Below are 12137 nucleotides of genomic sequence, written 5' to 3' on the forward strand. Positions count from 1 at the left end.
TCTGCCGTGGGACTCAATCTTCATGGACTCTGCTGACTCCTTGAAGAGGGTGGGCCAATCTCTTTCATAGCGAAGTAGTATGTAAACATTGTAATTCATCTTGTTTTATGTATATAAGTATTTTACCTGCATGCATGTACACCACACACTTTTGGTGCCCGTAGAGGTCAGAAGAGATGCGGAGAGCCCCTGGGTCTACAGATGGTTGATAGCTGCCACGTAGGTGCAAGAAATAGAACCTGGATCCTCTGCAAGAACAGCCAGGGCTCTTACCATTGAGCTGTCTCTCCAGTGCCAAAGTATTATATTTTTTAAAGATTTATTTATTTGTTATGTGTACAACATTCCATGTATGCCTGCACACCAGAAGAAGGCACCAGATCTCATTTTGGATGGTTGCGAGCCACCATGTGGAATTGAACTCAGGACCTCTGGAAGAGCAGTAAGTGCTCTTAACCTCTGAGCCATCTCTCCAGCCCCCTAAGTATTATATTTTAAAGGTTATTTGTTTTGTTTTGTTTTTTGAGACAGGGTTTCTCTGTGTAACAGCTCTGACTGTCCTGGAACTCGCTCTATAGACCAGGCTGGCCTAAATCTCACAGAGATCCGCCTGCCTCTGCCTCCTGAGTGCTGAAATTAAAGGAGTGCGCCACCACGGCCTGTCTGGCTTCCAGTTCTCATGAGGCTGTAGCCCGGCTAGAGGTGATTATTAAATGGAGAGAAACTTAGAGTTTAGACACATAAATCCTTCTGTTGGCCTTGAGTTCCGTCTCTCCTGTAGCAGTTTGAAGCTAGAGGCTCACATCAGGGCTTAGCTTTAGTTCCCTCGAAAGCCATGGGAGTGTGCTGGCTCACCTTGGAATGCCAGGCACGTCGGGCACCTCTTACCCCTGCACCCCAACCCTGTGCACTGGGGAGCTATAGTCCAGCCCTTGGCCCCTGGAACACCCTCCTCAGGCGAGGCCCTGCCACCCCTGGTCTTGACTGTTGTGGTAGTTTTCTGGCTCTTCCCATTTGCTGTTCTGGGTTCTTGGCCCTGTTCTCGTCACCCTGTCTAACAAGAAGGCATATGTGCCAGCTACTCTTCTGTGGAAGCGTCTGTGGCTCCCCCTGCCCTGGAAGGGCTGCACAGACGCCCACACCTGGGTCTTCCTTTGGACACCCTTTCTAGTACCTCCACCTCCCTCGACCTTTGATGGCTCACCTCAGTCCAAAGCTATTCCTGCCTCAGTGCCGCTCAGGCAAGCATCCTGACACCCCACTGTCACTCCGCTTCATCTTCTCTTGATGTCCTGCTTGTTTGATAAATATAAGCGTAAGATGGTAGTTACCAATGGAACTACCCTCCCCTAAGAAAGGCTGTCAGCATTGTGCTCTTTATATTCTCTCAATATTTTGCTGTGTGTGTGTGTGTGTGTGTGTGTGTGTGTGTGTGTGTGTGTGTGCGCGTGCGTGCTGTAAGTTCTCAGTCAAGCACTGTGATCGTGATACCTGGATATATCTTGGATACTGTACCAGGGTACAGCCCATCCAGTACTTTTGGAAGGTTTCTCCTTAATTTCTCCACATGAGTAGTTTGTTTTTGAAGAGAGGGGATTTCTAGACAGGGTTTCTCTGTAGCTTTGGAGCCTGCCCTCGAACTAGCTCTTGTAGACCAGGCTGGCCTCGAACTCACAGAGATCCGCCTGCCTCTGCCTCCCAAGTGCCGGCATTAATGGTGTGCACCACCACCACCCAGCGTGACGATAATTTTTCAGTAGTGAACTTTAAAGATGTTTGTAATAAACCCCAGACCCAAAAGTAGCTGAGATGGTTGAGGGTCAGAATCAGTGGCAACTCTCTTAATTATATTGGACACAAGTTTGTTTGCCCGACATATCTTCGGGTGTGAAAAGAAGTCCCCGAGAATAGTTGGGAGTGAAGGGCAGAGCAGGCCATGGTGACTGCTGGTTTTCACTAGTGTTACCTGAACAACCATCGGGAAAGTACCCCAGGTCTGTATTCTTCACCCAGCTGTGCCGAAGTCTCAAACAGCCCCTCAGCGGTGATAATGTCTAAGCGGTGACCAGCAGCAGTCAAGCCCTTAGACTAAAAAAACACCACCATAGCAAAAGCCAGGAGAACCGATGGAGTGCTGGGAGCAGGCAGCTTGGCACGGAGCAGAATGGCTGGGTTTGTTCACGCCGGGAGCAGTGGGCCGGACTTCCTCAGAGCTACATCACTTTTGTCTGTTTCCGTGTCAAAAGATCTGTTTTACCTGGAGAAAAAAAAAATGGTTTGTGCTCCACCCCCAGAAGTTTTAAAATTGACCCGAGACTGGCATTTTAGAGATGGGCCACTCACCATGACAAAGACTAACCTTAGAGAAGTGATCTGTCCCAGTGTTGGCAAGTACCTGCGGAGAGAATGGGCGTTTAGATCCCTGATGACAAACCCCTGTGCACCAGGGTACTTTGAAGTGAAGATGGCCCCACTCGCTGAAGGAGGGGTGGGGGCGGGGGCTGGGTCGCTGGGAGGTTTGGAGTCATAAATACAATGGAATGGGGTGTAGAAACTGTTGAGGAACCAGTGCTCTCTAATCATGATGCTTTCAATATAATCAAAGGGTAAAGAAAGTAATTGGAGACCTTGTGAAGCTGAAACTTATCATAAACCTCCATAAACGCCCCTAACTCCAGAAAAAAACCTTGCCACCTGCCTTCCAGCCCTTCCCTGGGGTGGAGCAGGCTCAGCTAACAGGACTGAGAACTTGCAAAGGCTCAGTGGTCTCCCAGGCCACGACAGAAACAATGTGGTACCAACTTGCAAGGATGAGACAGCTTGCTACAGTTACTTCTCCAGCGTTTGACTAATTGATCTGGACAAGAATTGTGACTGATTCTACAGGATGTATGATTTGGGGACTCTGTTCATTGTGAAAAGCAAATCACTGTCCTACGCCATGCCTCTACCAGAGACTAAAATCCTACTTGTTTTGTTAACTGCTTCTCAAAGTTAGGTGGATGCGGAGACAGGATGACCACTGCAGCCCCCGTTTGCTGTTTTCAAAGACTTCTGCTCGGGAACGTTCTTGCCCTGGTCACTGGCATTTCATCCTTAATGCCTTTAAAATGTTTTGAAGTCAAGAGCAACACAGCCTTAAAGCCAAGAAGGAAGTCTACGCTTCGCTGCTGTGTATGCATGTGTGCATGCTTGCATGTGGTGTGTGGGTAGATGTGCTCACCTGTGCACGGCCATGTGGAGGTCAGAAGTGGAACACTGCTTGTATTCCTCTATGACTTTCTGCCTTGCTTTGGAGACAGGGTCTCTCACTGGGCCTGGAGCTTGTGGTCTCAACCGGACTGGCTGGTTGGTGAACCCCTAGGACCTGCGTGTCCCCAGCACGGAGGTCCCGATGTGCATGGCCACAGTTGGCTTTTTACATGCTTGCTAGGGATCCCAAATTCTGGTCTTCATGCTTAAACAACAAGCACTACCCAGTGGGCCACTTCTCCAGCCCTTTGGAAGTGTTTTTCCAAAGAGACCTCAAGGTCACCATAGGGAGGTGGCACCAAGGTTTCCTTGAAGCCTGTACTTTATCTTTTTCAACCAGACTCGATAAGCTGGCATTTGACAAAATACTACCTCTTTGTTTCTCTGCCCTTGTCACATTTGTTCCCCTAAAACAACCCCATCCTCAGGACAATGGCTTAAGCTTAGAAACGGTGTTACTTGATAAGGTATGGACCTGAGAAGAACGTGCGAGAATCTTTTATTCACTTCACTCTGTCGGGTTCACTGCACTGCTCTGATACGTGCCAGGCACAATGCTGAGAACACAGCAGTGAACTCCAGAACAGAAGACAATAACGCGGTGACTAAATAGGCACCCAGTGCCAGGCGGTGCTAAGTGCCCTGAGGCCAAAGGGGAGGGAGGGTGACGCTACCGTCAGCTGGAAGGAAGCCCTCAGGGCCCTGGGGGTGTGGGAAGCTAAGCCCTGAGAATTTCTGAGTTTCCTTTCTCACCCCCCTAAAGTGTGATCTTCAAGCAACTGAATATTCTACCTACCTGAAACAAAAGGACACCAGCTGGGGGCATTGCCCTCTATCTGCATAGATTCACTGTTGACAGACCAAAGTCTGTTTCATTCAGATGGAAAGTTAGTAGGAAGTTTCTCGCTGTCCCCAAACTGCTTCACTGGCAGGAACACAATAGACAAGTTGACAGTACCTGCTGGAAATGTGGCAAACGATATTTACAAGTAGTTACCTTGTAACTGCCCACAGTGGCGAGGCTACATTTAATACCGAAAAGCTTCACTACAGGATATAGTGGGAGTATTTGTGTCTTAACACTCTGTGTGGCGCTAGCCTCCTGAAAGAGTTCTGGTCCGCAGGGTCAGCCTGGGAGCATAGAATCTGTTGTATTTTACTGACAGGCCAGTTTAGTGTGTGATGTAAAGCAATAACCGGTCGCACGTTTGTTCTGGTCTTCCCTGAGGAGCTCAAACAGAAGGAAGGAGGAAAAGGGAAATCTGAGACAGGTGTGGTGGCTCACCCTGCTAATTCCAGCACTTTGGGAGGGCAGCCTAAGTTCCACAGCAAGTCTGAAGCCAGCCTGGACCAGATGAAAATCCCTGTCCGAAAATAAAATAAAATAAAATAAAATAAAATCACACAAAAAAGCGAGCAATCCTACTCATCAGATTCGGTGGTGAATTTTACAGATCAACAGGGAAAGAGGTTTCCCACAAATTCCCGTGCCCTCGGGCAGGGGTACTCTTTTGGGAATCATCTGGAAAACTTGAATCCATTTGAATTGCAAATAATAATTTGTGATATCTGAACTATTGTTCCCAAACTAGACTAACAGCAGAGCCAGGACTTTGTGGGTTCTGTCACTTAAAAAAAGAAAAAAAAAAGTAGCAACTTAAAAAAAAAAAAACTCTTCTTGTCCTCCGCTGCAAAAAAAAAAAAACTCTTCTTGTCCTCCGCTGCCTCGGTCTGCAGCAGAGATAACAGAATTTAATTTGGCCACACAATTATTTACTGGAGGGATGGATCTATTTATGGCAACCCGTGTATTTTTAAATCGCAGCTACAATAGGCTATTGTTCTCCATATAAATAAATATATGCTGCAGAATCGCCATCCTGGGTTTTAAAGTAGAAACTGTTGCTCTTCGCGGTGCGTGTATTTACTGGCATTGCCCCCACCTGATAAGGCTCTTGTCCCGATTAAAGCTTGTAGCTCAGGAGAATCGTGGACGTCCGCTGTTCACTACTTACTAATGATCACTACCAATTCTCATTGCTTTCTGGGCTCGCTTTGAGGTCCAGTTTTTGCTTCCCTGAGCCTTTTCTGCAGACAGCTGAAGCCAAATTCCTTTCTTAGAGCCCCTAAAAATAGCACAGAAATAAGATTAACATGAACGTGCGTGGGGCGTCTTCTTGTGGTTCAAGGATGATAGTTAAAAACCCTTACTAGTTACTTAAGTGCCGCGTGTGCCTGACTCCTTTTGCTTTTGCTGTTATTTTCTGCTAAAAAAAATAAAATAAAATAAAGTAAAATAAATCTCCGGTTCTAAGCCGCAGGAATTGCTTTCATTTAAATGCAAGGAAGTCTTAAGCGGAGAGAATTCGTATGTTAATGAGCCCTTCGGAGTGAGAACTGGGTTAAACGCGCCATTTGCTGGCATTGTTATGGACAGCGTGGAGATGATTTGTGTAAGAGGGAGCCCTGTGGGGCTGGGGGTGTAGCGCGGCGGCGGAGTGCCTGCCCAGCGTGTGGAGTCCTGAGTTCGAGGCTCAGCACCGCCCCCTCGCGCACTGGCCCGCGCCTGTGGCCGCGCGTGCACCTGCGGGCGGGGGAAGTTTACAGAAGCTCTGCAGCGCGCGAGTCACAGTCCTGGGCGGCGGGGAATGGAGCGCGACTGGCGGCGGTGCTCCCGCGTCTGGGTAACTTTCCTAGGAAGGCCGTACGGGCGGGCGGGCCCCGGTGGACACCTGCCAGGGGACAGTTAGTGTGACAGTTCCTGGAAAGCAGGCGGCGCGACCGGCTGTCCCCAGCCGGAGCCGAGCTGGGGGTGGAGCGCGGAGCGACACCGAACGCTGCGAGCCTGTGCGCGGGGACCGGGTCCGGGTGCCGGGCGTGCAGGTGCGCGGCGCTGGCTGGGTGCAAGCTCAGGGCAGGGACAGCGGGGACAGGACCGCGGGGACACGATCGCGGACGTGGGCGCTGGCCTCCACGGCGCTGCCGGGACACGGGGCAGACCGGGACGAGGCTCCCCCTTGCGGCCAGAGCCGCCACCGCCGCTTGCCTGGGCGCAGGGCCGAGCCTGCTCCGGGGGTCTGGGTGGCCCCCGCAGCCCTCACCGCCGCTGTGTCCCCGAAGACGGTGACATCCTTCCTCCTAGCCCGTCTAGAAAGGCTCACGTTAATCCGTAGGCGGATAAAGCAGGCGGTGTGTGGAATGGAGTTTGTTTTCCCAACTCGGAGTCTTGTCGCATACTTAAGGAAGTGTTTTCTCGGGAAACGGCGTTTCACGAGAGCTGTAAGTTTCACAAAGGGGATGTTGTTCTGGAGCCAACAGGTGACGGGGTGAAACCCGAGTCTGTGTGTATATTGGAGTCAGGTCTGGCCGCTGTTTCCTTGGGCCGCGACCTAAAATAGAGATTAAACAAACAAAAAAAAAAATCAGTAAGACATTGACGGGAACATAGTTTTGAGAAAATGTGTCTCCCGCTGTGGAAAATGATGGTCTTGGTAGACATGGCTTTGCGTGATTCGTCACAGGCCACAGCATGCGAGCGTAGATCTCTCCAGAAATCTCTGGCAAAGCACCATGCCTTGTCATGGGATTTCCTTCTTTTGTTAAGCAGCCTCTTACTGTCCTGGAATATGTGTGTGTGTGTGTGTGTGTGTGTGTGTGTGTGTGTGTGTGTGTGTGTGTGTGTGTGTGAGAGAGAGAGAGAGAGAGAGAGAGAGAGAGAGAGAGAGAGAGAAAAGTTAGGATGCTGTCGAAGAGGTCCGCAGTCCCTCTTGGAAAAAACTGGATAGTGTTTTGGCAATTGGTGGCACATAGCAGCTGGGAAAAAAATGGGCAAGTTGGGTGGAGGTTTACCTGGAAAATACCCAATGGCAAATGCCCAAATGCCACCGATGGCTAGTGTTCGGGGTGCTTTTGGTAAAGAAAAACTGCATTAACATCCTCCTGATAGCTGGGTGATGCCTGTTCTTCCACCACAAATGAAGCCGACTTGGGTTCTGGGAGCAGTGACTTTTGTCTCTAGTAGGCCACAGGGGTGTGTGGAAACTTTGAAGAAATTATAGCGTCGTGTGTGTGTTTATTGGGAAATTCAAACTTTGATTCCAATGCTTTTGCTCACTCTGGGTTCATTTTAAGTTAAGGACGTCATAAATGGAAATGCGTATATCCATAAAGCTGTCTAATTTGTGTTCTGAGACCAGACGTGTGCAGGCTTCTGTACCACCAGATTTGTGCTTGATTACACTTAGTTGACCTGTATGTGTTAACCTCTTAGAATCAGAGCAGTTTTGAGTAAGGAACCTGGAATGGCCTTTGTGCTCTAAGGCCTTGCTAACAAACAGATTAGCTCTTCAAGTTTGTGGCTTGCAAGATGGCACTTAGCAGTGGGGGGCACCTAGGGAGCTTTAGCCCAAATGACTGTACAAATCACTGTCTGTCCAGGTGATCAAAGGGCTTCATAAGGACTCTCCAGAACCACGATAATCCTCACGTAGTGGTTGGCATGGAGCTTTATTGGGAAGTATGGACACTGAAGGTTAGGGTCTTAGACTTCATGGAAGATTGACAGTTGTTTTAAAGATTTACTTGTTTTATGTGGGGGGGGTGCCTGGCTGCATGTATCTGTGTACCACGTGCATGCCTGGTGCTATAGGATCCTCTGGAACTGGCGTTACAGACAGTTGTGAGTTGCTGTGTGGGTGCTGGGAATTGAACCCTGGTCCACTCCTGTGCTCATAACCACTGAGCCATCTCTCCAGCTCCCTGACAGTTGTTTTAGATCTGCATAATTTTGATGTGATTTGGTGAGTTGGTCCAAGAATATGATGATTGGCAGGGGCCAGGGCAGAGGTGACAGAATTCGGTGCTTTCTGCAGTAACCGAATCCCTGGGACCCTCACGTCCCTTCTGAGTTGCGCTCCCATCTCCCAGCTATAGGATCTCAAAACTCTAGGTTCATTCTCCCTTTACTGCTAGTTTGTTTACTTTCTTCTCCCAAGCCACCCTTGGAGGCTTCCTTAGGAAGTATGTGCCCCTCCCAGGCTTCTTCTCCTCTTTCCTAGTCATAATTTTCAATGTCTGTCTTCTTGGAAGGCCAGAAACATTCTTCTGACATTCCCCATCAATAGTGTCTAGGCTCTCCAGCCTGGCAGGTCCAGTTCTTAACAGCCTGATCAGGTACCATTCTCTGGGAGAAGCTGTCTTCTAGGGAAACTGCTTTCTCCACTGCTGCTTCTGGAACCTTATACACTGTTGCCAACTTAGAACAACCCCGCCCCCATGATCCTCTTCCCCCACCCTGCCACAGCTCTCTAAAGCAGCAGTTCCCAACCTGTGAGTCCCAACCCCACAGGGGTTTCTATATCAGATATTTAAATTACGGTTCGTAACAATAGCAAAATTTCAGTTATGAAGTAGCAATGAGATAATTTTTTGGTTGGGGGGTCACCACACCATGAGGAACTGCATTAAAGGGTCACAGCATTAGGAAGGGCAAAGAACCATTGACTTTAGAAGCAAAAAGAAAGGCTGATTTTTACATCTCAGGGTCAGTCAGGATACTAACCCTTAGCTGTCCTATGCAGAATGAAAAAATAAAGTGACTTCTAATGGCCAAACTACCAGAGGAGGAAAAAAAAAAAAAGCAAAGCTGCTCTCTGGCTGGGTTGACTGACACCCTCACACCTGACTACCATCAGCAACAATGCCTGTGCTGATAGAGGAATACACTGTAATGCAGTCAAGTTGTACCATTTGAGGGTGTGGGGGGATGGAAGGAGTTCCAGACAGGGTTTCTCTGCACAGCCCTGGATGAATTTGTTCTTCCAAGCTTTGCCTAATTTACAGAATACTGAAGGCAGCAGCTTTTGAAAGATTCCAGCGTTGTTGACTGTGGGTAAAAGGATAAGGCTCCTTAACAACAGACAGCCTTAGTGGAAGTGAGCCAGGCATTGTGGGCAGATGCCTTTAACCCCAGCCAGCACTCAGGAGCCAGAGGCAGGTGGATTTCTGTGGGTTTGAGGTCAGTACTGGTCTACAGAGTGAGTTCCAGGACAGCCAGAGCTACATAGTGAGACCCTGACTTGAAAACAGAAAGAAAAAGAAAAGAAACAAACAAAGCCCATGTCAGCAGGGAGGAAAACACCTGCAGAAAGTCTGACCAGCAGACTGCTGGGCTCGAGCTCCTGTGTACATCCTAGTCTGCACATATTCCGGGTGAACAGTGGGTTTCTAGGTCACCCAGCTGGATTCTGTCTCCCTTTCTGGAATTCTGAAGCTTGTGCACTTTTCTCTGTGAAAACAAGTGGCCAGCCACAGGCTCAATCCTGTAATTTACACACAGGCCGCCACTACAGAAATGTGTGTTTATACACACACACACACACATATCATATATATAACACACATAACAGACCTTGGACCATTCCTATTACATGGGCTACACTTACTTAAAATTCTGGCTCCCAGTGGAATGTCACTTGTCTCCTTTTTAAATTTTGTTTTGAAAATTTTTATGTGTATGGGTGTTTTGCCTGCATGTATGTCCATATACCACATCTGTGCCTGGTTCCCAAGGAAGCCAGAAGAAAGCATCAGGTTCTCTGGGACTGGAGTTACAAGACTGTTGTGAGCCACCATGTGGGTGCTGGTAATTGAACATGGGTCCTTTGGAAGGGTAACAGGTGCTTTTACCACTGAGCCATCTCTCTGGCCCCAGTTGCTACCTTGTTGATGTTATCCCCCCCAGCCCACCTTTAATCATAAGAATGAGTGAATGGAATGGATAAATCAAGAAAGAAAAAACCCCTACATTGGTCACTGAGTGAATGAGGTCATACTATGAATTGGGGACAGATGCCCTTCATATATAAGACTATGTATAGGTGTTGTCCAACCTGTTCCGTAGACAGCACACATGCTCTGTGTGCGCTCATGACACATGTCATGTCCAGGATTAGTGTGGGAACTGGAGGAGCTGCCTCCAAGGCTGCTGGAAGTGGCAACCAGTAATTTCTCAAAATCGTTTGCCCTTAAGAGGCTAGAACCCTCCCGAGTTCTAAATTAAAAGTAAAATCCAGGGGTCAGCACCCTGTCTTCTTTTGTCATTAGCATGTTCCTATTCCAAATGTCCCCCGTCAGCTTCAAGAAAGTCTTCTCAGTCATGGCTAAAGGAACCGTCTCTTGTGGTACCCTGCAGTAGTAACTTTGATGCTGTGTACTCAGAGAGTTCCTTCTTGGTTGCAGAGTCTTTTGTAGCCTTAAAAGCATCTTTCCAAGGAAAGCTTTGGTGTGTGTGCCAGCCGGAAGGGAATCAGATTCCCCTAGAGCTGAAGGGACAGGTGGTTGTGGGAACCGAACTCTTGAGAAACAGAGCAAGTGTTCTTAACCATTGAGTCGTACCCCCTTTTGCTGCTTTTAAAGAGCCAGGCCTCGGGGTATTTGATGACTCATGAGGGGATCCAGAATTTCAGAACTCAGTTTCCCCAACATTGAACACCAGATCCTTCACCCGGACTATCACTCTTACCTTCTGGGTCAGATGTTCTCTTGACACTTATATGATGATTGAAAGGTCATACATCTTCAGGCTGCGAGTGTGGTTCTTTTTAAATGGTGAGAGTAGCTAGCTAGTCTTCAAGAAAGAGGGGGCGAGAAAAGACAAAGGAGGGGTGTGGAACTGTTAACACTTTCTGACTTAAGTTGTGTGGAATACCACCATGATGACCCCTTTAAAATATACCAACTCTAGGCAGAGGCAGGCAGATCTCTGGGTTCCAGGCCAGCCTGGTCTGCAGAGCAAGTTCCAGGGCAGCTAGGGCTACACAGAGAAACCCTGTCTTGAAAGACAAAAAAATTTAAAAAAAAAGAAAAGTATACCAGCTCTTCCAACCTCCTGCTTGTTTCTCACCCAGATGGGTCTGCTCCTAAGGCTCCCTAACTACATGCCCTGGACACCAGACCCTGAGGCTCAGCATGTGTTGAGTGAGACACACCGCCCATCTCACACTGCTTCATACTGTACTTAAATATTGTAATGCCAACGGTAGCAGGTAAGCTGGCTACCCTGCTGATCAAACCCGAAGCCACACTTTGGATGAAAACAACTCCTGTTTTCCCACGATAGCTGAACTCTTTATATTGCCAGAAACTAAGTCTTCAGTGAAGTTGGCTGAGAGGCTGGAATGAACTTCTGAGAGTTGGGGGATTAAGAAGTGGCCAGTTCATCCAAGCAACTAGGGGGCGTGGTGACATTTCACAGAGACCGCCTCCATCAGGGTGGTGGCACAGCCCACATTTTCAGAGTGCACAGCTGTATAAGGGGATTCAGATCTTCGGCATTCTACATGGTGGGGCAAGTTTAGAAAAAAGTGGTTTGACATAATTTATAGTGAACTTTATTTTCTCCTTTTAAGAAAGAGTAACATTTAATTTTCAGGTTCTTCTTAACCTGTATATTTTCTGTTATTCCCACCCTAGCCCGCCCACCCCCAGCCAGGTCTGACAACAGATAAATGCTCCTATTTCAAAATTTCAGCAAAATTGCATTGGGAGTGCCAGTCCTGGAGGGAACCTGTGAGTTACAAACCGAAGCCTTCTCTCTAGTCCTTTTCCTTTGCCACATAGAGGGGGATCTTTTGAGGCAAAAGAAAAAGATCCAAGGCAGCTCCTGACTTTCATTAACACGTTCCCTTTTATTGCTGGGAGGAGGGGGAACGGATGAATGCCCCTCTGTTTGGAAAGCCTGCCTAAGACGAATGGTCTGCACCTGTGGGAAATGACTGGGTCAGGATGGTGGTGTCGGAAAGGGGGCCGCCTTCCCCTGTGTTGGGGTGGACGAAGGCCACTAGCTGGGGCAGCATCTGCTGACTCAGCATTTCTCCCGCAGGACT

At 48.4% G+C, this 12137-nt stretch overlaps 1 protein-coding gene and 1 long non-coding RNA gene across 7 annotated transcripts in view; one reads left to right on the forward strand and one right to left on the reverse strand.

Annotated features, from left to right (window-relative positions):
• Prickle1 (prickle planar cell polarity protein 1) overlaps positions 1–12137 on the forward strand; it is an 88288-nt gene that overhangs the window by 63811 nt on the left and 12340 nt on the right. The window contains exon 1 of one of the 6 annotated variants that reach the window (XM_050129512.1): positions 5791–5936. The exons of 3 other annotated variants lie outside the window; for them this stretch is intronic. The gene's annotated coding sequence lies outside the window, so the exon portion shown is untranslated. Of the gene's footprint in view, positions 1–5790; positions 5937–5982; positions 6136–6401; positions 6532–12137 lie in introns of those variants that run through there. 2 more of the 6 variants (XM_050129528.1, XM_050129519.1) reach the window with 2 other exon arrangements.
• LOC126492904 (uncharacterized) lies at positions 371–4111 on the reverse strand. Its single transcript, XR_007589705.1, has 3 exons — positions 4049–4111; positions 2360–2395; positions 371–2257 (listed from the first exon to the last, which is right to left on the reverse strand). It is a non-coding gene; the product is annotated as an uncharacterized lncRNA (long non-coding RNA).

The sequence above is a fragment of the Alexandromys fortis genome, unplaced genomic scaffold (assembly GCF_014885135.2).
Source record: "Alexandromys fortis isolate MF-2015 unplaced genomic scaffold, M_Fortis_MF-2015_v1.1 scaffold_28, whole genome shotgun sequence".
In the NCBI taxonomy this organism is placed as follows: domain Eukaryota; kingdom Metazoa; phylum Chordata; class Mammalia; order Rodentia; family Cricetidae; genus Alexandromys; species Alexandromys fortis.